This window comes from Salmo trutta, chromosome 14, assembly GCF_901001165.1.
Source record: "Salmo trutta chromosome 14, fSalTru1.1, whole genome shotgun sequence".
Classification (NCBI taxonomy): Eukaryota; Metazoa; Chordata; class Actinopteri; order Salmoniformes; family Salmonidae; genus Salmo; species Salmo trutta.
The window spans coordinates 84,291,328-84,316,808 of NC_042970.1; the positions used below are offsets into that span (position 1 = coordinate 84,291,328).

A 25,481-nucleotide genomic window follows, 5' to 3' on the forward strand; every position below is an offset into this window, starting at 1 on the left:
AATGTTTTATTTGTCACATGCATTGTAAACAACAGGTGTGGACTAGCTGTGAAATGCTTACTTATGGCCCTTCCCAACAATGCAGAGAGAAACAACAGGTGTGGACTAGCAGTGAAAAGCTTACTTACAGCCCTTCCCAACAATGCAGAGAGAAACAACAGGTGTGGACTAGCCATGACATGCTTACTTATGGGCCTTTCCCAGCAATGCAGAGAGAAACAACAGGTGTGGACTAGCCATGACATGCTTACTTATGGGCCTTTCCCAGCAATGCAGAGAGAAACAACAGGTGTGGACTAGCATTTTAGAGTGGCCTTTTATTGTCCCCAGCACAAAGTGTACCTGTGTAATGATCATGTTGTTTTATCAGCTTCTTGATATGCTACACCTGTCCGGTGGATGGATTATCTTGGCAAATGAGAAATTCTGTGAGAGAAATACGATTTTGTGCATATGGAACATTTCTGGGATCTTTTATTTCACCTCATGAAACATGGGACCAATACTTTACATGAAGCGTTTCTATATTTTTTTCAGTATAATAGTCAAGTCATAGTGTTAAACCAATTGAACTATTTCTAAACAGGTGAGCTGGTTAAAATTTCTGGTGTTTTGTGGTGGAAAACTGAGTGGGTTGATCATAATACGTCAACCCTGTTACCCATAGATATACAGGCTAGAAATGTTTTAACAATTTCAACAACAAAAAATGTGCAGCTTGCACTCAATTCCCACTCCCTGTGTAACGGCCGTCGAAGGGAGTAGACCAAGGCGCAGCGGGTTGAGTGCTCATAATTAACTTTATTAGAACACTAAACATAACAAGAAAAACCACGACAGCCAAACAGTACTATCAGGTACACGAAACACTGAACAGAAAATAACCACCCACAAACACAATGAGAAAAAAAAACCCTACTTAAATATAGGCTCTAATCAGAGGCAACGAGATACAGCTGCCTCCAATTAGAGACCAATCCCAAACACTCCCAACCTAGACATAGACAACCTAGAATAAACATAGAAATAGACTAACATAGAACATAACCCAAAAACCCCAAAACACACAAACCAAACACCCCCTGCCACGCCCTGACCAAACTACAATAACAAATAACCCCTTTTACTGGTCAGGACGTGACACCCTGTTGCACACAACAAGCTTCACAAGGGGATTTATGGCTGATTTAAGATGAAATCGTCAACCCTGTTAGTCAACTCTTTCACAGTCAACCCTGTAACAGTCAACTATTTTACAGTCAACCCTGTTACAGTCAACTATTTTACAGTCAACCCTGTTATAGTCAACCCTGTTACAGTCAACTATTTTACAGTCAACCCTGTTATAGTCAACCCTGTTACAGTCAACTATTTTACAGTCAACCCTGTAACAGTCAACTCTTTCACAGTCAACCCTGTAACAGTCAACTATTTTACAGTCAACCCTGTTATAGTCAACCCTGGAACAGTCAACTATTTTACAGTCAACCCTGTTACAGTCAACTCTTTCACAGTCAACCCTGTTACAGTCAACTCTTTCACAGTCAACCCTGTAACAGTCAACTATTTTACAGTCAACCCTGTTATAGTCAACCCTGGAACAGTCAACTATTTTACAGTCAACCCTGTTACAGTCAACTATTTTACAGTCAACCCTGTTATAGTCAACCCTGGAACAGTCAACTATTTTACAGTCAACCCTGTTACAGTCAACTATTTTACAGTCAACCCTGTTATAGTCAACCCTGGAACAGTCAACTTTGTTACAGTCAACCCTGTTACAGTCAACCCTGTAACAGTCAACTCTACAACAGTCAACCCTGTTACAGTCAACCCTGTTACTTTATTTGGCACATACTATAGTATTTATTTTTCAATTTAACCTCTTGAGATTGGAAAACTTATTTTGTATGAAGTTGAACATGTGCTTCTTATGACAGAATGTTAAAGCACAACAAGCAGTCTTTTTTATTTTCAAATAATCATTGTGTTAATTTAACGAAAATAACTCCAAATACATTTTATTTGACTATTTATTTCCCTGACCCTCCATTTGCCATTGAAATGCTCAGGGTCCAGTTTCCTGATAGCGATGGAATTTAGGCTTAGGGGTGTTTTAATGATGCATCTTTCCTACAACGGCCGAAGATGTAAAAATGCGTTTCACAAAACACCACGCAGAGAGAACGGTCACTAAGTGTGTCCTTGGAGCATGTGAGGATACTGATATAAGACCGGACGAAAGGGAGCACTGCTCTCGGATCAGTTTTCTCCATTCAAATCTTACCTTTACATTACAATTATTTCACAATACCGACGACGGATCGGCTACTAGAGAGATATTTCCACATATGGCTGCACATTTTGATGTGGCTTATTGTAATGCTTACCCAATAAAACGGAACTAAATCACCGATTTGGCACATCATTGCGCACGTTAGGCTACCCATCATGAAATAAATTAAGACAAATTACAGACAGTAGCCTACAAGTAGCAAAATAGAACTCAATTGATTGATCATGAAATGTATATCAATATGATTGAAATGGGCCTATTTCCGCACACTATTTATATTTGAATGCGGTCATCTCGATTTTCATTTGAAGCGTCGTTTTATATGTTGCTTGTTTGTATCAATTGAAAAGACATTGCCAAATTTGTATTTGTAGTCAACTTTGTTGTGTAGTTATCATCGGTCACAGAGAAACTGATAAACGAGGATTCTATGTTTACCCGAGATGTGTATAAAGTGATGCAGAAGGGTCAAACAAACCCATCTAACGATGTAAATTAGCTGTTGTTCCAGTGTTCGGAGGCAGTCGTTATATTACGAGCATTTCCAAGTGCAACGTTAATAACGATGATTTTGGGAAACAGTTAGTAGATTTAACGATGCTCCTACGAAGGTTATAACGATGAATTTAGCCTTAAGATGCTTTTGGAAACCCTGGCCCAGAACGATATGTGCCGTGATAGCAAGGATACAGTCATGTTCTCATGACCGTCATGGCTGCGTAACATACGATGCGATCATTGTGGAACTTCACTAAATCGTTCTGGGATAATATTCTATTTTAGCCAGTTGTTTGGAGGTTATGGTAATATTCAGATCGGATCGGATTTTCAGCTCAGATCGGATGTGAAACGGCTTGATGACCGTTTTAATAGTTCGTCACATCACCACTGTTGCAGCAGTCTAAAGCTGGGGGGAGGCATTGTAAATAAGAATTTGTTCTTACCTGACCTGCCTAGTTAAATAAAAAAATTATGCAAGTTCTTGCATAATTGCACAAGTTCTTGCACAGTTTTTTGGGGGGGGGGGTAACTCAGTCTGTGTCAGAATAGCCACTATTATCACCCATTTCATTCATCACAACTTCACTGATGTCTCTTCAAGTAGGTTAGGTGGTGATAATACAAACAACAGGTATCCTGAATGATGCCCAAACTTAAACTGTCAGTTATGAGGAGAATGTGTTTGAGTGTGTCTGTTGGTCATGGGAAGAACACTCCTCCGGTCCTGGGAGCTCCATGACTGGAGGTGGAGGGGGTCTGGGAGAGGGGGCTGGGTGGGGGTCTAGGGGTGGAAGGGGGTCTGGGGTGGAAGGGGGTCTGGGGCTGGAGAGAACACAGGGTCTGGGTGGGGCGCTGGGTGAGGCTGAATACACAGTACGCTATTTAAACCTATCGAAAACATATGCCTGACAAACCTGACTAACTTGAAAGGGACTAACTTACCAACAACAAATTAAGCCTTAAAATCATTTTCAATGGAGATTTGTCCATTGGTTACTACAGGAGGACCCCCAGGAGACTGGTCACACTGGGTACCAGGTCAGCCCACAGCTCCCCCACCTGGAGAGAGAGAGAATTACAACAACACTCAGTCAATAACACAGTCAATACAGTCAATTTCTATTCTATTCATGCGTGTGTATGTGTGCGTGTGTATATAGTAAAGGTCACATATTGAATTTAATGGCAGGTTGACGTTATAGGTGATATGTGTGTGTTTGTCCTGAACTTTGTTGCTGTTTTTAATATTGTTTTTAAGAAATGTGAGAACTCTGAGGGGTATACTACTTAGCAGGATTGATTTAATTTTTTTTAGAAAGATAAGCGTGAAATTGGGATGGTCTAAATTACTCAACAACCAAAAACACATATTGAAGTTTATCTTTCTTAATTAACTTGAAAATCAGTAGGTATTTTTGGTTATCAAAGTTAGCTGGCTAACTCATTGATTCTGCTGTGTAGTAGACCCCTCAGAGGTCTCACATTATATACAAATATAATAAAACAGCTCTATAAATATAGACCCCTCTGGTAAGTGAGTTTTCTAATGTAGTTACTTCTTTGTTCAGAGTCCTCCTCTTCTTCCTTGACAGGTCTATCTTCTTCCCCTTCTTTCACTCCTCTCTCCTCCACCACCTCTGTGACTCCTCTCTCCTCCACCTCCTCTATGACTGCTCTCTCCTCCACCTCCTGTCTGACTGGCCTCTCTTCCAACTTCTCTTTTAATCCTCTCTCCTCTCTCCTCCCCCTCCTCTTTGACTCCCCTCGTCCACCTCCTCTTTGACTCCCCTCGTCCACCTCCTCTTTGACTCCTCTCCTCCACTTCCTATTTCACTCCTCTTTCCCCCACCCCCTGTTTGACTGCTCTCTCCTTCACCTCCTCTTTGACTCCCCTCATTCACCTCCTCTTTGACTGCTCTTTCCTTCACCTGCTCTTTGACTGCTCTCTCCTCCACCTCCTCTTTGAATGCTCTCTCCTCCACCTGCTCTTTGACTGCTCTTGCCAATTCCTCCAAGTGTAAAGAGTTAAAACTATAATTTTGATGTTTAGCTGGTCAGTCCTGACATCCATAGCTCAGTCTATTAATTTGAGTGGTTACATTTCTCCATTCTAATCCCTCAGCTGATGTGAACGCTTTGTTGTTGTTGGAATCCCAGATTGCTCCTTTAATTAAAGTACAATATTTTATGGTATTAAAAAGCTGTTTGCTGAGTAATAAGTCCACAGTCACAAAGGAAGTGTATGTAGATCCACATGTTTTTAATCAATGCTCAACATTTCACCATGAAAATCATATTTTATGAAACGCAGGAAAATGGTAAGACTTTGATCTTCAATACTTTGGTCTTGTTTATTCAGCAGCTTCTTTTCCCTGTAAGAAGAAAGATAGAATATAATGGATCAGTAATAATAATAAACCTGATAAGTATATGGATAGACTTTGATAGAAGTGCTCAGGTTGGATTTTCAGTTGTTTATGTACCAACATAATTCATCTTTATTTTTCAGCCTTACCTGAAATGTGCTTCTTAGAGATCTTCAATACAGTTGAGTGTAAAAGGTCAGTATTGACCTCTGAGAAGACTGAATCATAGGTGGTGTTGATGTGGTCATATCTGAACATGAGTCAGGTACAGGTTTAGCAGCAGTTCTGTACCTTTCCAGAGTCACGGGTCTTGGCTCTGAGCTTGTTGACCTGAGTCTCAGCGATGTCAGCACGCTCCTCAGCCTCCTCCAGCTCATGCTGAACCTTCCTGAACTTAGACATGTGCTGGTTTGCTGCTTCCTCCTGGGTGAGGGAAAGAGAGGGAGAGCAGAACATCAGCATTTAAAGTTTGAAGCTTCAGGTAGCAAATTCAAATATTTTTAACAAAACAGATACTGACAGATTTAGGATAACAATGTATACAGGAAGATAGATGATACAGCAGAGGAAGTGAGTGGCAGAACAGGGGATCAAACTGCTGCCTCCAGCACTACCACTAGACCAGCCCCTAGTACAGCAATGTGAAGTAGCACTTCAACTAAACTGTATGGACATTAAGTTTTGTAGGGGGAAAATAAATGTTTTAGAATGTATGCTTTCAGAGTATTTGACTAAGTCAGTGACTCACCGCTTCCTCAGCCTGCCTCTTGTAGGCCTTCACTTTCATCTGCAGCTTATCTACCAGGTCCTGAAGTCTGTTAACGTTCTTCTTATCCTCCTCAGTCTGTGGGAGATGAGCAAAGAATCAATGTCACAAGAGTTTTATACACAAACCTGTCAATGTTACTGTCAAGTGTGTGAAGATGGCACTTTCTCTATCTCTTACCTGGTAAGTGAGCTCCTTGACTCTGCGCTCATACTTGCGAACTCCCTTTACCTCCCTTCCTCTACACCTCCCTTTACCTCCCTTCCTCTACACCTCTTCTCTGCTCGGCCTCCACCTCAGTCTCGAGCTCACGCACCTTTGTGGAACAAATACATTTTGGCATTTGAGGTGGTGAAAACAAATCTTTGAAAACAGAGGTATAGTCTTCTACCCAGTCAAGGAGGCACAATTGTTGTCTTTCACGATGTACTTCTCCAAGTGGTTCCCAAAGTGGGATTTACATTTAAATTTGTTCATGAATATTGCTAGCAACAACAGATGAAGCTACCAAGGATCTGTGGAACAAGATTAGAAGGTCCAATACAATACAATGTAATATTATTCATCCACTATTTATGTTCTTAACCCTTAGATGTACAACATGGGTGTGGGAGGCTCACAGGGATATCAGTAGGCACAGTACTCCATCAATGATACTTCTTTTCTAACTCAATTCTAAATGTATTTCTATATCCATTTCGGCATGCATTTTTCAGTGTATGGGGGAGTACCAGTATGGCCACTAGAGGACGCCTGAACTCATTCTTTACTTTTAGATTTATGTGTGTTGTGAATTGTTAGATATTAGTGCACTGTTGGAGCTAGGAACACAAGCATTTCGCTACACCCTCAATAACATCTGCTAAATAGGTGTATGTGACCAATACAATTTGATTTGATTTGAATAAAATGGCAGTTTAGGAGTCATCCAAGACAACCGTACAAGCCTGAATGAAGAACTAGATTTGTACAATTTTTATATCGAAGGTCTTGTCTCCAACTCTTCTCAACTCCACTACATAATATATAACATGTTCCCCAAATGTTTTGTTTGGAATATAAATTCACCGTAATTTAATCTTTAAAACGGCAAAATGTTCTCTCCTCCCCATTGCAAAATGTGTAGAATTGCAAGAAATAGCCCATGGGCAAACAATGGTTGAATCAATGTTGTTTCCACGTAATTTCAATGAAATTGCATTGAACCAATGTGGAATAGACATTGAAATGACGCCTGTGCCCAGTGGGTTTTCTCTCTGCCCAAAGGCAAAATGTGTAGAATTACAGGAAATTAGCTTTAAAACTGCGATATTTTGTTTCTGATTCCAAGAGGTGACTTTAAAATGTGCTTTCCCAGGGGTAACAGAAAACCTGCATCAAGACAGGTTATCACACTAAAGTAGGAGTTGTGTTGTGATATTATGAGGGGGTCCCTGATGAATTCACTATCACAAAAAGGGTCCTTATATGATTTAATACATTTCCAGCAATCAGTCTTTTAATCCCCCCTAATCCCCCCTGCTGATAACTCACCCTGGACTCCAGTTTCTGGAGCTGCTTCTTGCCTCCCTTCATGGCCAGATTCTCAGCCTCATCCAGGCGGTGCTGCAGGTCCTTGACTGTGACCTCCAGGTTCTTCTTCATCCTCTCCAGGTGAGAGCTGGTGTCCTGCTCCTTCTTCAGCTCCTCAGCCATCATGGCCGCCTGGAATAATAGTTTGTTTAATTTATGCACCAATCATAATGTCCCTCTGAGATCTTTGTTGTGCTTAACCAGCCCATCTATCATTGGCCTTAGGGACAAATCAAGTTGATGTAATTCAAGGACTCACGTCAGTGATGGCCTTCTTGGCCTTCTCCTCTGCATTCCTGGCCTCCTGGACGATGTCGTCCACCTCTCCCTGCACCTGCACCAGGTCAGTCTCCAGCTTCTTCTTGGTGTTCAGAAGGCTGGTGTTCTGAAGAAGGAAACAGGACGATCAAGAGATCACAAGGCTGAAATTATGAAAGTCTAAGGCAAGCACTGTCAAATTCCAGGTGTGTTTAAACTGTATGCTTGGTTGAGTTTCATTAGAAATGGCTTTTGACCCATACCTGGGAGTGCAGCAGTCCAACACGCTCGCTGGCGTCTACCAGCTCAGTCTCAGCCACTTTGCGGCCTCTCTCTGTCTGCTCCAGAGCAACTCTGAGCTCCTCGATTTCAGCCACCATCAGACCGTTTCTGCGCTCCACCATGGCTGCCTGCTCCTTCATGTCTTCTGCGACACGGACGGCATCATCAAGGTGCAATTGGGCATCCTGGGGTTCACAATGACATACGTTCATTAGGAATTGTGGAAGTAGGGGTGATAGGATCGATCAGTGATAGAAATGTTCATTGGTAAGAATTTCCCCAGTATTGCTACCTTTAGTACATAAACCACTCTATTCAAATCCTCTGTTCTATTCTTTTCCCCAATTCACAAACAAATCCCTCTCCATGTTCAGATTTTTGAGCCTGATGTCCCAATCCCTTTACTTTGAGCTGTCCCTGGACGTTCCTCAGTTGTTTCTGGGCCTCAGCGGCCTGCCTGTTGGAGTGGCTCAGCTGGATCTCCATCTCGTTCAGGTCTCCCTCCATCTTCTTCTTCACCCTCAGGGCATCATACCTGCTCCTGACCTCAGAGTCCAGGGTGCTCTGCATGGAGTCAACCACCCTCTGGCTGTTCCTCTTGATCTGCTCCATCTCCTCGTCCTTCTCAGCGATCTTCCTGTCCACCTCACCCTTGATCTGGTTCAGCTCCAGCTGCACACGCAGAATCTTGGATTCCTCGTGCTCCAGTGTTCCCTGGACAAACAGAAGCAGTCAGGCCAATTGTGTTCGATACATTTGGATGTAGGAATTATATATAAAGTGTGACTACAATACACTCCATTACAGGGATCATTAGACTGTAGCTGGCATTGGCTAGTGTAACATTGCTTTCCTCATCAAACAGCTGTAGTTTGTACCTCAGCCTCCTCCAGAGCGGTCTGGATCTCAGACTTCTCTGTCTCCACGGTCTTCTTGGCCTTTTCCAGCTCATGGATGCTCTTGCCAGTCTCTCCGATCTGCTCAGTCAGGTCAGAGATCTCCTCTGCACACACACACACAGGAGAAGATTAGACTCATGGGATTTACAGTGGAAATCACCAATGTACTGAAGTTGACATTGAATCATAGTAACCAATAATTAATTAACAGCACTTCATATGGTCTTGCAAATCTAATTGCCCTCCACATCCTTTGGTTGTTCAAAGGAATAGTGATCACAGGTTAAAAATATATATATATATTGATCTGTACATGAAAACTCTGAAATGGTGTGATAGTGGTTTTGATGATTGCAGTTCCCTCCATTTTCAAAACACTAGTCAAACATGAGCCAAATAGAACTGCTGTCAAATGCTCACGTTGCAGGTTCTTGTTCTCTCTCTTCAGAGTCTCCAGATGATCCAGAGCCTCCTCGTAGGAGTTCTTCATCTTGAAGAGTTCAGTGCTCATAGAGCGAGCCTCCTTCTGAGCTCCTTCCAGCTCAGCCTGGCCCTCCTCATACTTCTGCTTCCACTCTGCCAGAACCTAGGAGAATCCATGGGATTTTCATTAGAAGTCATTGATGAAGAGTTTTGAATCAGAAATATATGCTACAATTAATCATATAGCAGATATAAAATATCACCCTACTACAGTTGATCATACAGCAGAACATTAGGTTTTAATTTTCACCTTGTCAAAGTTTCTCTACTTCTTATCGAGGTTGGCGGCCAATGCGTTGGCTCTCTCAACATCAATCATGAGGTCCTCCACCTCTCCCTGCAGCCTCTGCTTGGTCTTCTCCAGGGAGGCGCACTTGGAGTTGGTCGCCTCAATGGTCTCCTCGGCATCCTGCAGACGCTGGGCCAGCTTCTTCCTGTTGGACGACAGAGGTCGGTTTTACAGTTTGAAAGAAATGTTACATCATATATTGACCCCATCATATACTCCCCTCACCATCAATACCCTGTATTTTAATATTTTCTGTTGCGTGCGACTCACTTGGCCTCCTCCAGCTCCTCTGTGCGCTGGATGGCATCAGTTTCATACTTAGTCCTCCACTGAGCCACCTCACTGTTGGCCTTGGACATGCCGCGTTGCAGCTCTGCCTTGGCCTCCTGCTCCTCCTCAAACTGCTCCCTCAGGAGGTCACAGTCATGGCGGGCAGACTGGACACCGTGGGCCAGTGCGTTTTTAGCCTGTGAAAGACAAAAACAAAGAGAGATTAGAGAGAGTCAAACAAATGAGTGTAGAAGACTCTGAGGTTGGTGTAGTCAACATCTATATGAAGATATAGCTCTAAACTCTGTGGAGTCCATTTTGGGTCCCTTACCTTGACCTCCTCCTCAATCGCCCTCTTCAGCTCCTCCACCTGCTGGGTGAAGGCCTGTTTGCCTCTGGTCAGCTGAGACACCAGGGCTTCCTTCTCCTCCAGCTGGCGACCAAACTCACCTGCAGGGACAGAGGGACATCTTGTTAATAAGGTCTCTGTTCTCTAAGATTGAAAATGGATTCTGAGGAATCGTAGGGCAATGTTAGGTGGTGAATAGTACAGTAGAAACTATGTGGATATAGCCCATAATACATGTTGTGTTCTACTGAAGGAAAGCATTGGCTTGCTGTTCATTGTTGATGGTACCATTTTCTGTCAGGAGTCTGGCCCTCTGTCCGCTGATGTCGTTGACCTGGCAAACATTCTCATCATTCTTAGTCTTGAGCTCACTCAGCTGGTCCTCAAGAGTACGGCACATCTTCTCCAGATTGCCGTTAGTGAAGCACGTTCCATCATTACTTTATATATGTGACTCCTGTCAACTTCAGTTCACTTGAATGTTAATATAGTTGACCCTCCTCAACACTGCTTGACCAAAACATTACTACTCACCTTAGCCTTGGCGACGGCCTCCATGTTGCTAGAGAGGTCATCAATCTCCATCTTGTACTCGCTCTTCTCCTTCTCCAGCTTCTGCTTGACGCGCTGCAGGTTGTCGATCTGCTCCCCGAGCTCAGCCACACTGTCGGCCTGCTTCTTGCGTAGAGCGGCGGCTGTGGCCTCATGCTGCAGGGTGGACTCTTCAAGATCACGACGCAGCTTCTGGAACTCAGCCTCACGCTTCTTGTTCATCTCAATCTGAGCAGCAGTGGCGCCTCCGGCCTCCTCCAGCCTCTCGCTGATCTCCTCAAGTTCCCTGGAGAGATCAGCCCTCTGCTTCTCAACCTTAGCCCTGGCAGCACGCTCAGCCTCAATTTCCTCCTCCAGCTCCTCAATACGGGCCTAGAACAGGGGGCAGGAGGAGGGGGGATGAACACTACAAAACAGTTGAAACAATTGAACCTCACAAAATAATAATAGTATGTATATTTTGCATAAATGTGTTTAATGCAAAGCCAGTTAAACTAATATATTCAGGAGCCAAACTTTCAATGGTAAGAAACTCCCATAGAGTTAGACAGAGGACTCTAATAACCCATTCTAACGTGTATATTGTCATTGATGCCTTCTACCATTATGAAGTAATCAACTGGGTGGGGATTCCTATGATTTGGGTGCAATCATCGAATGATCAGATTATTGACTTCTTCAAATTTGGTTTCCTATGGTTAGTAAATGTCTTTAAGCTATATCACCGCCATCTAATGGCCGCAATGAAGGAATGACACACAAGACTTGGTACAGGACTCCAGCACTTCAGGTAAATCACCAATATAAGTTTACACTTTTTTCAAACACAAAAAAATGAGAAAAATTACTACTTATAAAACTGAGATGTCTATTCTGTCACAAACGCCATAACGGCACAAATACAAAGATGAGACCTCTATCTAACTCTATGGAAGAACCCTCTTTACAACAGTAAGAAGCACCAGCAAGAAAAACCTACTGAGCCATCAGAAGTCACACGAACAAATGCGTCCGTTTATTTCAGGAAATTATTCAGTGTGTCTGGAGCTTAGATCCCTATATCCTGTACTGTACCTGGAGTTCCTTGATCTTCTTCTGCAGCTGAGCTCCCAGAGACTGCTCATCCTCAACCTTGCTGAGGAGCTGGGTGGTCTCAAACTCCTTCCTAAGAAACACAAATATGTTTGTTTTCGTTCGATAGTGAAAAAGGGAGAGTATCATAACATTCACTTTGCTTTTCGTAATTCATAGTTGCAAGAATTAGTCAAGAACAAACATTATAGCAGGTAATACTGTAGTCATTTGTTTGTGTTTACTTCTTGATATTCTCATCAGCTTGCTGCTTGTCATTCTCCAGGTCCATTATGGACTCCTGGGCCAGTTTCAGATCTCCCTCCAGCTTTCTCTTGGATCTCTCAAGGTCCATACGGAGCTTCTTCTCTTGCTCCAGAGAACCTTCAAGCTAGAAGATAAAAACACACATATTGTTCAAATCTAAATAACTGAAGATAATATCATGGCCAAAATGTCAAACTCCACTCACGTCGTCCACTTGCTGTTCCAGCTTGGTCTTGGCCTTGGTCAGAGTGTTGACTTTGTCCTCCTCTGCCTGCAGGTCATCCAGTGTCTGCTGGTGGGCCTCTTGGAGGGCTTTCTTCTCCTTGGTCAGCTTGGCAACACTCATCCATAGACGCCATCTCCTCTGTCAGGTTTTTAACCTGTAAATGGCCACAACAAAGTTCTACTTCACCATAACGGGGACATTTAGTTTGTTATATATTTCATTTAGATTAGAACTGCATAAACAATTACTGTACTATAGATTCAACACTAGATGGAAGTGTTCACCATGCCAGTGTACTGAATGGAAGTCATAAATGAGGGGGAGCAGAACATGCAATGAATGTTGGGAGTACCCCGCAACTGAAATTCTACTATTGTTTCTTACTTTTTCCTGCACCCCCAGTACAACTTGAATTCCATTTCTGTTAAGCTATGTTTTGAGTTGATTATTGTTTGGTTAAACTGTCTATGGTAAGACACAAGACCTTGTTTTCAGTGGCGTGCTTCTCCTTCTCCACTTTGGCCAGGGTGAGCTCCAGATCATCAATGTCCTTCTTCAGCTCAGAGCACTCATCCTCCAGCTTCCTCTTCTTGGCAGTCAACTCAGCATTGATCTCCTCCTCATCCTCCAGCCTCTCGGTCATCTCTTTGAGTTTTGCCTCCAGCTGGATCTTGCTCTTGATGAGCCCCTCGCACCTTTCCTCAGCATCATTCAGATTCTCTGAATCCTAGTTTCGGAACAGAAGAAAAAAATCATAGGCCTCACTTTGTGTATCAAAATATACACTTTAGTCAAAAAGGTCAGAGCAAATCAATAGAAATTCATGAAATATATACAATATATAACATGGGCAATAAAAATGTGTGAGTTAGCAACATACTTGACAGTGTGTGCATGTGTGTATTCATTTGTGTGTAAATGTACACATTTGAGGGTCGTTTTTCACTCACAGATGCTACTTGGAGTGCCAGGTCATTCTTCTCCTGCATCAGGGCCACCAACTTCTCCTCCATTTGCTTCTTTGTAGACAGAGCCTTGGCCAGGTCTGCTGTCATCTTCTCATAGTTCTCCTTCATGTTGGCCAGCTCCTTCTCAGTCTCAGCACTCTGCAGCAGGGGCTTGATCTTGAAGTACAACTTCATCCATGGCCAGGTTTTCACATTCATGAATGAGCGGATGTTGTACTGGATGGCGTAAATTGATTCTCTGGTTGACAGAAAGGATAGAGTGGCATGGTGAGTGACATGCTTAAAGCTTCATTCTGGGATTAGAAGAACAAGAAAACCGAACACCCCGAACATTTAAATGACAATTGAACAGGCAAATCCAAAACTGCAGGTATAAAAGGCAGAATCCTAAATTGCTACATCCATTTTGGACTTATAAATTAATTAAACCCAAAAATAAGCTTGTTTTACTATAATTTTGGTTAACAATGTAAATGTAAACAAACACTGTATAGACTCAAAACAAGCTTAAAACTATAACCAGTCGTTTCTACCAATTTGAGAGTAGTTGCATTTCTCCAGGCCCATCCCTCAGCTGTTTACCAAAACAGAGACGTGATTCCCTCTTTGTTAATGTTTCAATTAAGGATTCTAGCTTTAATAGATGATAAGATGTACTTTCTCATTCTGAACAGCTCACAGCATATACAGTATGTAATCATAATGCATTAGATACAGGTGGTTGACAGAAAGCTTTGCCAAGATGTCTACTATTCCTCACCTCCTCTCCATCATCTTGCTAAACTCTCTCCTCATGAGGAATCCACGGCTGAGAGCCTGGACCATGCCGACCAGAGTGGCCAGCTTCTCATCTCTCATCTCCTCCAGGACACCCAGCAGACCGGCTTTGAAGAACACCTGAGACACAAGTTAACATGGTCAATGGAACCACAGATGGTGACAGATAGAAAAGGTTGAATCAAAAGAATCAACACCACTTGATTGATTTAAACAACATTAACTTTGCGATGGTTACAAACAAACCATGGGATAGGTTGTTTCTAAGTTGTAGGGTTTAAATTATCATTGAAGTTGTGTTTTGTTGTCATATTTTGCTGGGGGTATTTGACTGACCTTGGTGTGTCCAAACTTGTAATCGTCAAGTTGTAATATGTTGGTTATATTTCATTAAAGGTCAGCCAATTCTGATGCTGGGAAAACCCTTGGAGCAGATATTTTCTGTGGTGTGTGCATGTGTGTGTGCGTTTGCGTGCTTGCGCGTGTGTACCTCTGTTTGAAGTCAGCATAGAGTATTCTGCTGGGGAAGCCCTTTCTGCAGATCCTGATACCCTCCAGTACACCATTACACCTGAGCTGGTGGATAACCAGGAAGTTCTCCATCAGACCTGGTAAAACAAAACAAGTCTATTTTAATACTCATAAACAGGTTAAAGATTGGGATTGTTAAGGTTACTGATACTGTAATGATAAGATGATATTTAACTCAATATTTCTTGTACCTGGAGTCTTTGACTCGTTGGGGATCAGGCAGCGCACAAAGTGAGGATGAGTGCTCCTCAAGTTGGTCATCAGCTTATGTAAGTTCTCCTGTAGGAGGGTTACAAACCATTTTCTCAGACATACTGTAGTTTATGATAATTGCACCTTTTGAAGGACTGAATCTACACATTTCTAAAGCTCACCCTGAACTGGGAGGACACAGTCTGCATGGAACCACCCTTCTTCTTGCCTCCTTTCTTGGCTTTATCTGTTAAAATGGGGAAAAGTAAAAGATAACTGGAAAAGTACATTTCCTAGAGTGGGTGGAATAAATAGAATAATAGTAATAAGAGTATGTAAGAAATCTATAGTGGTCTTGTCTTCAGCAAGCAGACTAATTATAAACCAGAGAATCTCTGGTTGACTTCACACTTATCTAGAGGCAAATGCTGCCAAGGAGATTGTGTAAAATAACACCTATTGTATGATTCAATTAAAGTTGCACTATGCAGAAATCTCTCCGCCATTTCCTGGATACAAAAACATACATGACAAAATAAACTAGTATAGTGCAGAGAATCATTGTACCAGCTAAACTGCTGTGAAATATATTTTCCATAACCAAAAATATTGTTGTTAATTAAAGCTGGTGTACATAACCGCAAGTGAAAGAAGCAAAAACAAAACGTATTAATGGGAAGCATAGAAATAGCGCAAATATAACAGATCTACTACCGCTTCTTAGTCTTGCGTTCAAGTACAATGATAGATCTATAACTCAAATTTCTTTGTGGATTTTTTCTGGCTACCCAAAAAGTTACCAAGTGTATAAGTAAATTAACCCAGTGATAAACCCTGAGAAAATATATGAAATATTTTGACTTAATACTAGTCTTACCCTCAGGTGGGGCAGCAGGATACAGGGCAGCCAAAATTTTGACTCCGGACTTCCCGTACAGCTGACAAACTGAGTCGTTCAGGGGATCCTTGTTCTTCTCCAGCCAGCCAGTGATGTTGTAGTCCACAGTACCGGCGTAGTGCACCAGGGAGAAGTGGGCCTCTGCCTTGCCTTTGGCAGGCTTGGGCTTCTCAAACGCCTGTGTTTTGCCAAGATGCTGGGAGTACAGCTTGTCCTTGAAGGTAGTGTCTGAAGACTTGGGGAACATGCACTCCTCTTCAAGGATGGAGAAGATGCCCAATGGCTTCACAAAAATAGATGTATATCAAATTAGTGATATTTCCATTTAGGATCACATTTATTCCTTTAGTAAACATGCTATAATAGGATTATATTCATTTAGAGGCACATAATAGGAAACATATTGAGTTCTCAACAGTCAGATGTGTTGTGCCACTGTGATAATGTCTCACACAGCGAACCCTATTAGCTTTGCTGTTGCAGTCTATTATATTCCTCACACAGACAGTTTACCTTCTCAATAAGCTCAATGCAGGCAGCCAAGTCCATGCCGAAGTCAATGAAGGCCCAGACGATTCCCTCCTTCTTGTACTCCTCTTGCTCCAGGACGAACATGGTGTGGTTGAAAAACTGTTGCAGTTTCTCATTGGTGAAGTTGATGCACAGCTGCTCCATGCTGTTGTACTGTTGATGGAGTTTTAAAAGGGATCATTTCATCATACAAGACTGTAATCAATCTCAATCACAACTAATTGTCTTGTTCTGGTGTCATACTCACATCAAAGATCTCAAACCCGGCAATGTCAAGCACACCGATATAGAACTGCCTTGGGTGCTTGGTGTCCAACATCTCATTGATACGGATGACCATCCACAAGAACATCCTCTCATAGATAGACTTGGCCAGAGCCGAGACTGAGTTATTAACCTGTAATGATAATACCTCAAATTAATACATGAGATATTGAACATGTCTAGTGATAAGGTGATACGAGCTTGGGAGAAAACATCACTATTCAATTAAAGCATCGCACTCGTCCCCAAAATAATTCCGGTGCTCAGAAAATGGTAGATGCTGTGTTTTGCAGTCTTACCTGAGCCACAGTCTGTCCCTTGGTCACATACTCGTTGCCGACCTTCACTCTTGGGTAGCACAGAGCCTTCGACATCTCAGCTGAGTTCAGGCCCAGCAGGTAGGCAATTTTATCAGCCACTGGAGAGAGAACCAACAACAACAGATTCAGTGATACTAGATCACTTGTTTCTGATTTTACACTGACAAAATAGTTTGGCCAAATCATATCTGAAGGTAATATTTTGTTCTCCAAAAATGCCTGACTTTCATGTGGCACTGTCTGTCTTATGTGTTCTATTTCTATGTTGGGGACTGGGAATGGGACTAATGCTCTGCATATTGTATATCTATGAGTGGGACTCACCCTCTGCGCCGTCTGGCTCGGCCTGCTCCTCACGCTGCTTCTGCTTGAATTTCATGTTGCCATGGTGCACTACAGCTCCTGTCAGCTTGTAGATGCCAATCTTCTCATCATTACTGAAGCCCAGGATTGTAATGGCATCCTGGCATTAAAGAGGAATTACAACAGTGATGAACTGAACGATAGTTTTCTCAGTTACAATACACTACAGTTCTGTGGTGCTGACTTCAAAACAAATGGGATGGATAGATTTGACTGGCTTCTCTGTTCCACATGATAACGCTTGGCCAATACATTAGTAGATGGCAGCACAAAAGGAGTTTTTCACAGTTCCACAGGGCACTTAGTGGCGCTCTCTTGTGGATGTCTTACATGTATGTGCCTCAAGGCGAAGTGTGAAGGCATGAAGAGTTCCTTGAGTCAAAAGCCTAACTAACACAAAAAATACATGAAAATTCCCAGCTGCGTCCAAGTTGAAATTCCACAGTGCATTCAGTGTGTATGGTGGTCCTACCCATTCCCTATCTAGAGTTTGGTTAACCCTTTGTTTGACTCACATCTGTGGCATCCAGCTCTTCCTTGTCGTCGATACTGGCCACAGTGATCTGACCCTGGCTGCACATGGGAAAGTCGTAGGGGTTGGTGGTGATGAGCGCCATTTCTGTGGACAACGGAGAATGGCTTGTCATTTAAATCTCTTAGAACTGTGCTGTCTGACCTTTACAGTATCTCTCCCTCCTTTACTGGATACATATAGTATAAAAAAGTGGTCAGATGAAGCAGATGCTAAACTACAGGACTGTTTTGCTAGCACAGACTGGAATATGTTCCCGGGATTCTTCCGATGGCATTGAGGAGTACACCACATTGGCTTCATCAATAAGTGCATTGATGACGTTGTTCCAACAGTGACCGTACGTACATACCCCAACCAGAAGCCATGGATTACAGGCAACATCCGCACTGAGCTAAAGGCTAGAGCTGCCGCTTTCAAGGAGCGGGACTCTAACCCGGAAGTTTATAAGAAATCCCGCTATGCCCTCTGATGAACCGTCAAACAGGCAAAGCGTCAATATAGGACAAAAATTGAATCGTACTACACCGGCTACGATGCTCGACGGATGTGTACAGACAACAAAGGGAAGCACAGCCGAGAGCTGCCCAGTGACACGAGCCGAGCTAAACTACTTCTATGCTCGCTTCGAGGCAAATAACACTGAAACATGCATGAGAGCACTAGCTGTTCCGGACAACTGTGTGATCACGCTCTCCGCAGCCGATGTGAGTAAGACCTTTAAACAGGTCAACTTTCACAAGGCTGCAAGGCCAAACGGATTACTAGGACGTGCAAGCATGCACTGACCAACTGGCAAGTGTCTTCACTGACATTTTCAACCTCTCCCTGTACAAGTCTCTAATACCAACATGTTTTAAGCAGACCACCATAGTCCTTGTGCCCAAGAACACTAAGGTAACCTGCCTAAATGACTACCGACCCATAGCACTCACGTCTGTAGCCATGAAGTGCTTTGAAAGGCTGGTCATGGCTCACATCCTTATCCCAGAAACCTTAGACCCACCCCAATTTGCATACCACCCTAACAGATCCACAGATGATGCAATCTCTATTGCACTCCACACTGCACTTTCCCACCTGGACAATGGGGAGAATGCTATTCATTGACTATAGCTCATAGTGCCCTCAAAGCTCATTAATAAGCTAAGGATCCTGAACTTCCTGATGGGCCGCCCCCCAGGTAGTAAGGGAAGGTAACAACACATCCGCCATGCCGATCCTCAACACAGGGGCCCCTCAGGGGTGCATGCTCAATCCCCTCCTGTACTCTCTGTTCACTCATAACTGCACAGCCAGGCACGACTCCAACACCATCATTAAGTTTGCCGATGACACAACAGTGTCATCTGTAGGCCTTAACACTGACAACGACGAGACAGCCTATAGGGAGGTCAAAGACCTGGCCGTGTGGTGCCAGGAAAACAACCTCTCCCTCAATGTGATCAAGACAAAAGAGATGATTGCGGACTACAGGAAAAGGACGACCCCGCACGCCCCCATTCTCATCGATGGGGCTGTAGTGGAGCAAGTTGAGAGTTCCTTGGTGTCCACAGCACCAACAAACTAACATGGTCCAAGCACACCAAGACAGTTGTGAAGATGGCATGACAAAACATATTTCCGCTCAGGAGACTGAAAAGATTTGTCATGGGTCCTCAGATCCTCAAAAGGTTCTACAGCTGCACCATCGAGAGCATCCTGACTGGTTGCATAACTGCCTGGTATGGTAACTGCTCGGCCTCCGGCCGCAAGGCACTACAGAGGGTAGTGTTTATGGCCCAGTACCTCACTGGGGCCAAGCTTCCTGCCATCCAGGACCTCTATACTAGGCGGTGTCAGAGTAAGGCCCTAAAAATTGTCAAAGACTCCAGCCACCCTAGTCAAAAACTGTTCTCTCTGCTACCACACGGCAAGCGGTACAGGAGCGCCAAGTCTAGGTCCAAGAGGCTTCTAAACAGCTTCTACCCCCAAGACATAAGACTCCTAAACATCTAATCAAATGGCTACCCAGACTATTTGCATTGCCCCCCCCCCTCCTTTTACGCCGCTGCTACTCTCTGTTATTATCTCTGCATAGTCACTTTAATAACTCTACCTACATGTACATATTACGTCAATTATCCCTGCACACTGACTCTGTACCCCCTGTATATAGTCTCACTATTATTATTTTACTGCTGCTCTTTAATACTTGTTACTTTTATTTCTTATTCTTATTCATATTTTTTAAACTGCATTGTTGGTTAGGGGCTTGTAAGTAAGCTGTAAGGTCTACACCTGTTGTATTCGGCGCATGTGACTAATACAATTTTAGTTGATTTAATTTGAGTATATAATAAATAGCATCAAAAGAGGAGACTGAGATTTGTGGACTCGTGCATCACAGTGCATTACTTGATAGATATTTCCCAAAGACCTGACCCGTGTCTAGATGCCTTGTTACCTTGGATGTAATCATTGTAATAGTGTTAATAGTGTGCAATATGAATATTAATAAGTAAGTTCATAGATGGGGGTGGGAATATTTTCCCATGAACCTCTACTTTGTCGTACCAACTATCTCAGGTTTGTGGCCTGTCATCATCTGGAAGAAGATGTGGTAGCCTCTCTCATCGGGCAGCTGGAAGGACACTCTGGACTTCTCCAGCAGGTCTGAGAGAGAACGAGGGAGAGAGTGAGAGGGGGGGTTGAAATATTATATTAAATTTGATGATATGATCCCCAAAAAAATTATCTGTGTGAATTTAGGAAAGCATTGAGAAACAATCAATACCAACTCACAGGTTTCAATATCAGCTTTAGCCAGTTTACCACCTTGGAAGTGAATCCTGATGAATTTACCCTATAGTAGAGCATGGGGGTTAGAAATAGGAAAACAAATACATCTAAACTTTTACTTTTATAGACCCCTTTAAATGTTACAGTTTGTTGGACATCTATTGATATAACAAAAGGAAACCACTGGAATACATTTTTCCACTATAAGGTAACTTCCACAGTATGCCCATAATACTTACAAAGCGAGACGAGTTGTCGTTCCTCACTGTCTTGACATTACCGTAAGCCTCCAGCAGAGGGTTAGCTGCAATGATCTGATCCTCAAGAGACCCCTGATTGAGACAAACACAAGTTACTCAGTAATTTTGTCTTGATTGCTTGAAATATGTTAAAAAGGCAAACATGAGAACAACCAACCTGCATTTTGTTGGGGTCTACTTCCTTCTTCTTCTCTCCACCAGACACTGCAATGGTGGCGAAGTACTGGATGACACGCTTGGTGTTGACAGTCTTTCCTGCACCGGATTCTCCACTGGTTTATATGACAGAGAAAGAGGGGGTTTAGTTACATGTTTGTGTGGCAGATTGGCTTTAACTAAGAAATACCATTGAAAAATACACTGTTGACCTGTTTTCTAACATAAGTAAATCCTGTGTGGCTTGCAATGCCAGGGTTGTGGGTTCAATTCCCACAGGGGACCAGTATGAAAATGTATGCACCCACTACTGTAAGTCACTCTGGATAAGAGTGTCTACTAAATGACAAAAACTTAAATGAACAAATTTTATAGCTTATAGGCTCATTATTGAGCGTACCCCAAACATCATTTATTTTCATCCCATTGGGAACGGACATCAATTCACCGTCTGTTCCACGTTGGTTCCACGTCATTTCCTTGAAATGACTTGGAAGCAACACTGATTTAACCAGTGTGTGCCCAGTGGGAAGTGACCCAATATATTTTAAAAGTGACATTTTTTGTAAACAACTTACGTAATCAGGACGGACTGGTTCTCCTTATCTGGAACCAGAAAACATATTGATTATCATACTCAAGCAACATTATGGGGACATTATTTAATTCATAGTATCATCGTGAATTTCATTTTGGAACATTTTCCACTCAAATGTAGTAAATCAGATATTCCCAGCAAACTGTTATTACCTAGACTAGAAAATAGTAGATACCTCTCTGAAGTATATTTTAATTTACATTGATGCATCCATCCATCCATCCATAAACATGGACTTTGAGATACATTTGCACATCCATCCATCCAACCATCCATTCCTCCATCCAACCATCCATTCCTCCATCCATGAGAGCTCGTACCAATCAGCATGAACTGAAAGGCGTTGTCAGAGACGGAGAAGATATGGGGTGGAGCCTCCACCCTCTTCTTCCCTCTGTAGGCGTTGACAACCTCTGCGTCGTACACTGGGAGCCACTTGTAGGGGTTCACCGTGGCACAGAAGAGCCCAGAGTAGGTCTGGATGAAAGAATAATTACATTTGTGGATTAGTAAAGTCAGATGTACTTTTACCTGGATTTATGTGAGGATGTGGGTGTACTTTGGTATACTGATGTGGGTCTACTGTATTGATATGTTTTGGTTTCTACCATTCATTTATGTGTAGTACTGTATGTGTGTATTTCTTATGTTCATATACAGTGCATTCGGAAAGCATTCAGACCCTTTCCCTTTTTGTTACGTTACAGCCTTATTCTAAAATGAATTAAATACATGTTTTCCTCATCAATCAATTTCCTCATCAATCTACACACAATGCCTCATAATGACAAAGCAAAAAACAGGTTTTTAGACATTTTTGCTAATCTATTAAAAATAAAAAACAAATACCTTATACCTTATACCTAAGTAAAAATATCACATTTACATAAGTATTCAGACCCTTCGCTATGACACTCGAAATTGAGCTCAGGTGCGTCCTGTTTCCATTGATCATCCTTGAGATGTTTCTACAACTTGATTGGAGTCCACCTGTGGTAAATTCAATTGATTGGACATGATTTGGAAAGGCACACAACTGTCTATATAAGGTCCCAAAGTTGACAATGCATGTCAGAGCAAAAACCAAGCCACGAGGTCGAAGGAATTGTCCGTAGAACTCCGAGGCTGGATTGTGTCGTGGCACAGATCCTGGAAAGGGTACCAAAACATTTCTACAGCATTGAAGGTCACCAAGAACATAGTGGCCTCCATCATTCTTAAATGGAAGAAGTTTGGAACCACCAAGACTCTTCTTGGAGATGGCCACCTGGCCAAACTGAGTAATCGAGGGAGAAGGATCTTGGTCAGGGAGATGACCAAAAACGTGATGGTTACTCTACCTACATGTACATATTACCTCAATTACCTCAACTAACCGGTGCCCCCACACATTGACTCTGTACCGGTACCCTGTATATAGTCTCGATATTGTTATTTTACTGCTGCACTTTAATTACTTGTTACTTTTATTTCTTATTCTTATTTATATATTTTTTAAACTGCATTGTTGGTTAGGAGATCGTAAGTAAGCATTTCACTGTAAGGCCTGTTGTATTCGGCGCATGTGACTAATACAATTTGATTTGATTTGATTTGACAATGGTCACACTGATAGAGCTCCAGAGTTCCTCTGTGGAGATGGAAGAACCTTCCAGAAGGACAACCATCTCTGCAGCACTCCACCAATCAGGCCTTTATGATAGAGTGGCCAGACGTAAGCCACTCCTCAGTAAAAGGCACAGGACAGTTTGCCAAAAGGCCACTAAATGACTCTCAGATCATGAGAAAGAAGATTCTCTGGTCTGATGAAACCAAGATTGAACTCTTTGGCCTGAATGCCAAGTGTCACGTCTGGAGGAAACCTGGCACCATCCCTATGGTGAAGCATGGTGGTGGCAGCATCATGCTGTGGGGATATTTTTCAGCGGCAGGGACTGGAAGACTAGTCAGGATTGAGGGAAAGATGAACAAAGCAAAGTACAGAGAGATCCTTGATGAAAACCTGCTCAAGAGCACTAAGGACCTCAGACTGGGGTGAAGGTTCACCTTCCAACAGAACAACGACCCTAAGCACACAGCTAAGACAATGCCGGAGTGGCTTCGGGACAAGTCTCTGAATGTCCTTGAGTGGTCCAGCCAGAGCCCAGACTTGAACCCGATCGAACATCTCTGGAGAGACCTGAAAATAGCTGTGCAGCAACGCTCCCCATCCTACCTGACAGAGTTTAAGATGATCTGCAGAGAAGAATGGGAGAAACTCCCCAAATACAGGTGTGCCAAGCTTGTAGCATCATAACCAAAAAGACTTGAGGCTGTAATCGCTGGCAAAGGTGTTTCAACAAAGGACTGAGTAAAGGGTCTGAATACTTATGTAACTGTGATATTTCAGTTTTTCATTTGTAATACATTTCTAAAAACCTGTTTTTGCTTTGTCATTATGGGGTATTGTGTGTAGATTGACAAGGGGAAAAACAATTGAATACATTTTAGAATAAGGCTGTAACATAAAGACATGTGGAAAAAGTCAAGGGGTCTGAAAATTTTCCAAATGCACTGTATATCTCATGTTAATGTATGTGTGTGTTTGTATGTGCAGGTTTCTTACATAGATCATCCATGCTGCATAACGCTCTTTGAGGTTATACAACACAGAGGCTTCATTCAGGTAGGTCATCATGGCCATGTCCTCAATCTTGTCGTACTTAGGGGGGTTCATCTCATAGATGTCTGCATCTTTGAACTCTTTTCCTTCCTGAAACAGTCAGACATATAGATTACACGCAGATCAAACTGGACACGACTGAATGCTTTTTGCTCATTAAATACAAGTTTAATCATTTAAAAAATGCATATCCACATTTAATCCAACTACTTAGTTATCACCCACTGACACATAACTGGAGATTCTTGACTAGTCAACATGAGAAATTTCATGTCATTTTTAAATAGCAGCAATAGAAATAAAAAAAAACACTTCTCAATCTATCTTTTCTTAGGATCGGATCCTTTTTTTCTTCAATTTTCCCCAAATCTAATTATGTCTCATTGCCATTTTTTTATATATAACTTAGATGATTTTACAATGAGTAGAGTAATTCCACAGACTTGAATTTAAATACTTTTCAGATCAGTCTTACCTCCTTAGTGCCGTCAGGTTTCGTGACTGTTACAGTACACTTCCCGTCGGCCCTGGCAGTGACCAGACCCTTAAGGTACAGCTCTGCCTTGTCTGTCACATAGCAGGAGTTCTTTGAATCAAATGGTGCGGCTTGTGCCTCCATCCTCTCCCTCTCAGGCTTGCGGAGGTATATGGCAGCCTTGCCGTAGATTTGCATTTCCGCGTCCGTACTCATGGTGACGGATAACTAGGAAAGAGATGAAACAAGAAACATGATTGACTTTGTGGTGCTTCCTCTCCAGTCAACAGGGTTAAGTGAACAGTATCTCACAGAATATTCTCATACATTTTTATGTGAAGACTTAAACCATGTCTCACCTTCTTTTTCCCCTCCTACAGATGAATGTGTACTTCTTAGAGGACCCTGTGAAACATTTAACTCAATCATTACAGCCATGTCCAATTCAATTACAGGTGCAACTGATAACTTTAATTTCCCTAGTGGCAACTCACTTTACTACACATTCTGTAAATAACAAAAAAAAATACCCCTGAAAACCCAGTTACATTCCAGAACACCACCTCAATTTACAAACAAGTGCAGGAGCACAACTTTTGACAGTAAATTAAAGTTACTGATTTAAAGTAAAACATTTAAAGTAAAACATTTAAAAAAGACATTGTAAATGCCACTTGATTACATATTGTCAAATCTTACAAGAGACATGCAGAATTAAATTCAAAA

General features: G+C 42.4%; 1 pseudogene; it reads right to left on the reverse strand.

Moving 5' to 3' along the window:
• Window positions 1–5,032: 5,032 nt before the first annotated feature.
• LOC115147710 (myosin heavy chain, fast skeletal muscle-like) lies at window positions 5,033–24,983 on the reverse strand (annotated as a pseudogene).
• Window positions 24,984–25,481: the final 498 nt, after the last annotated feature.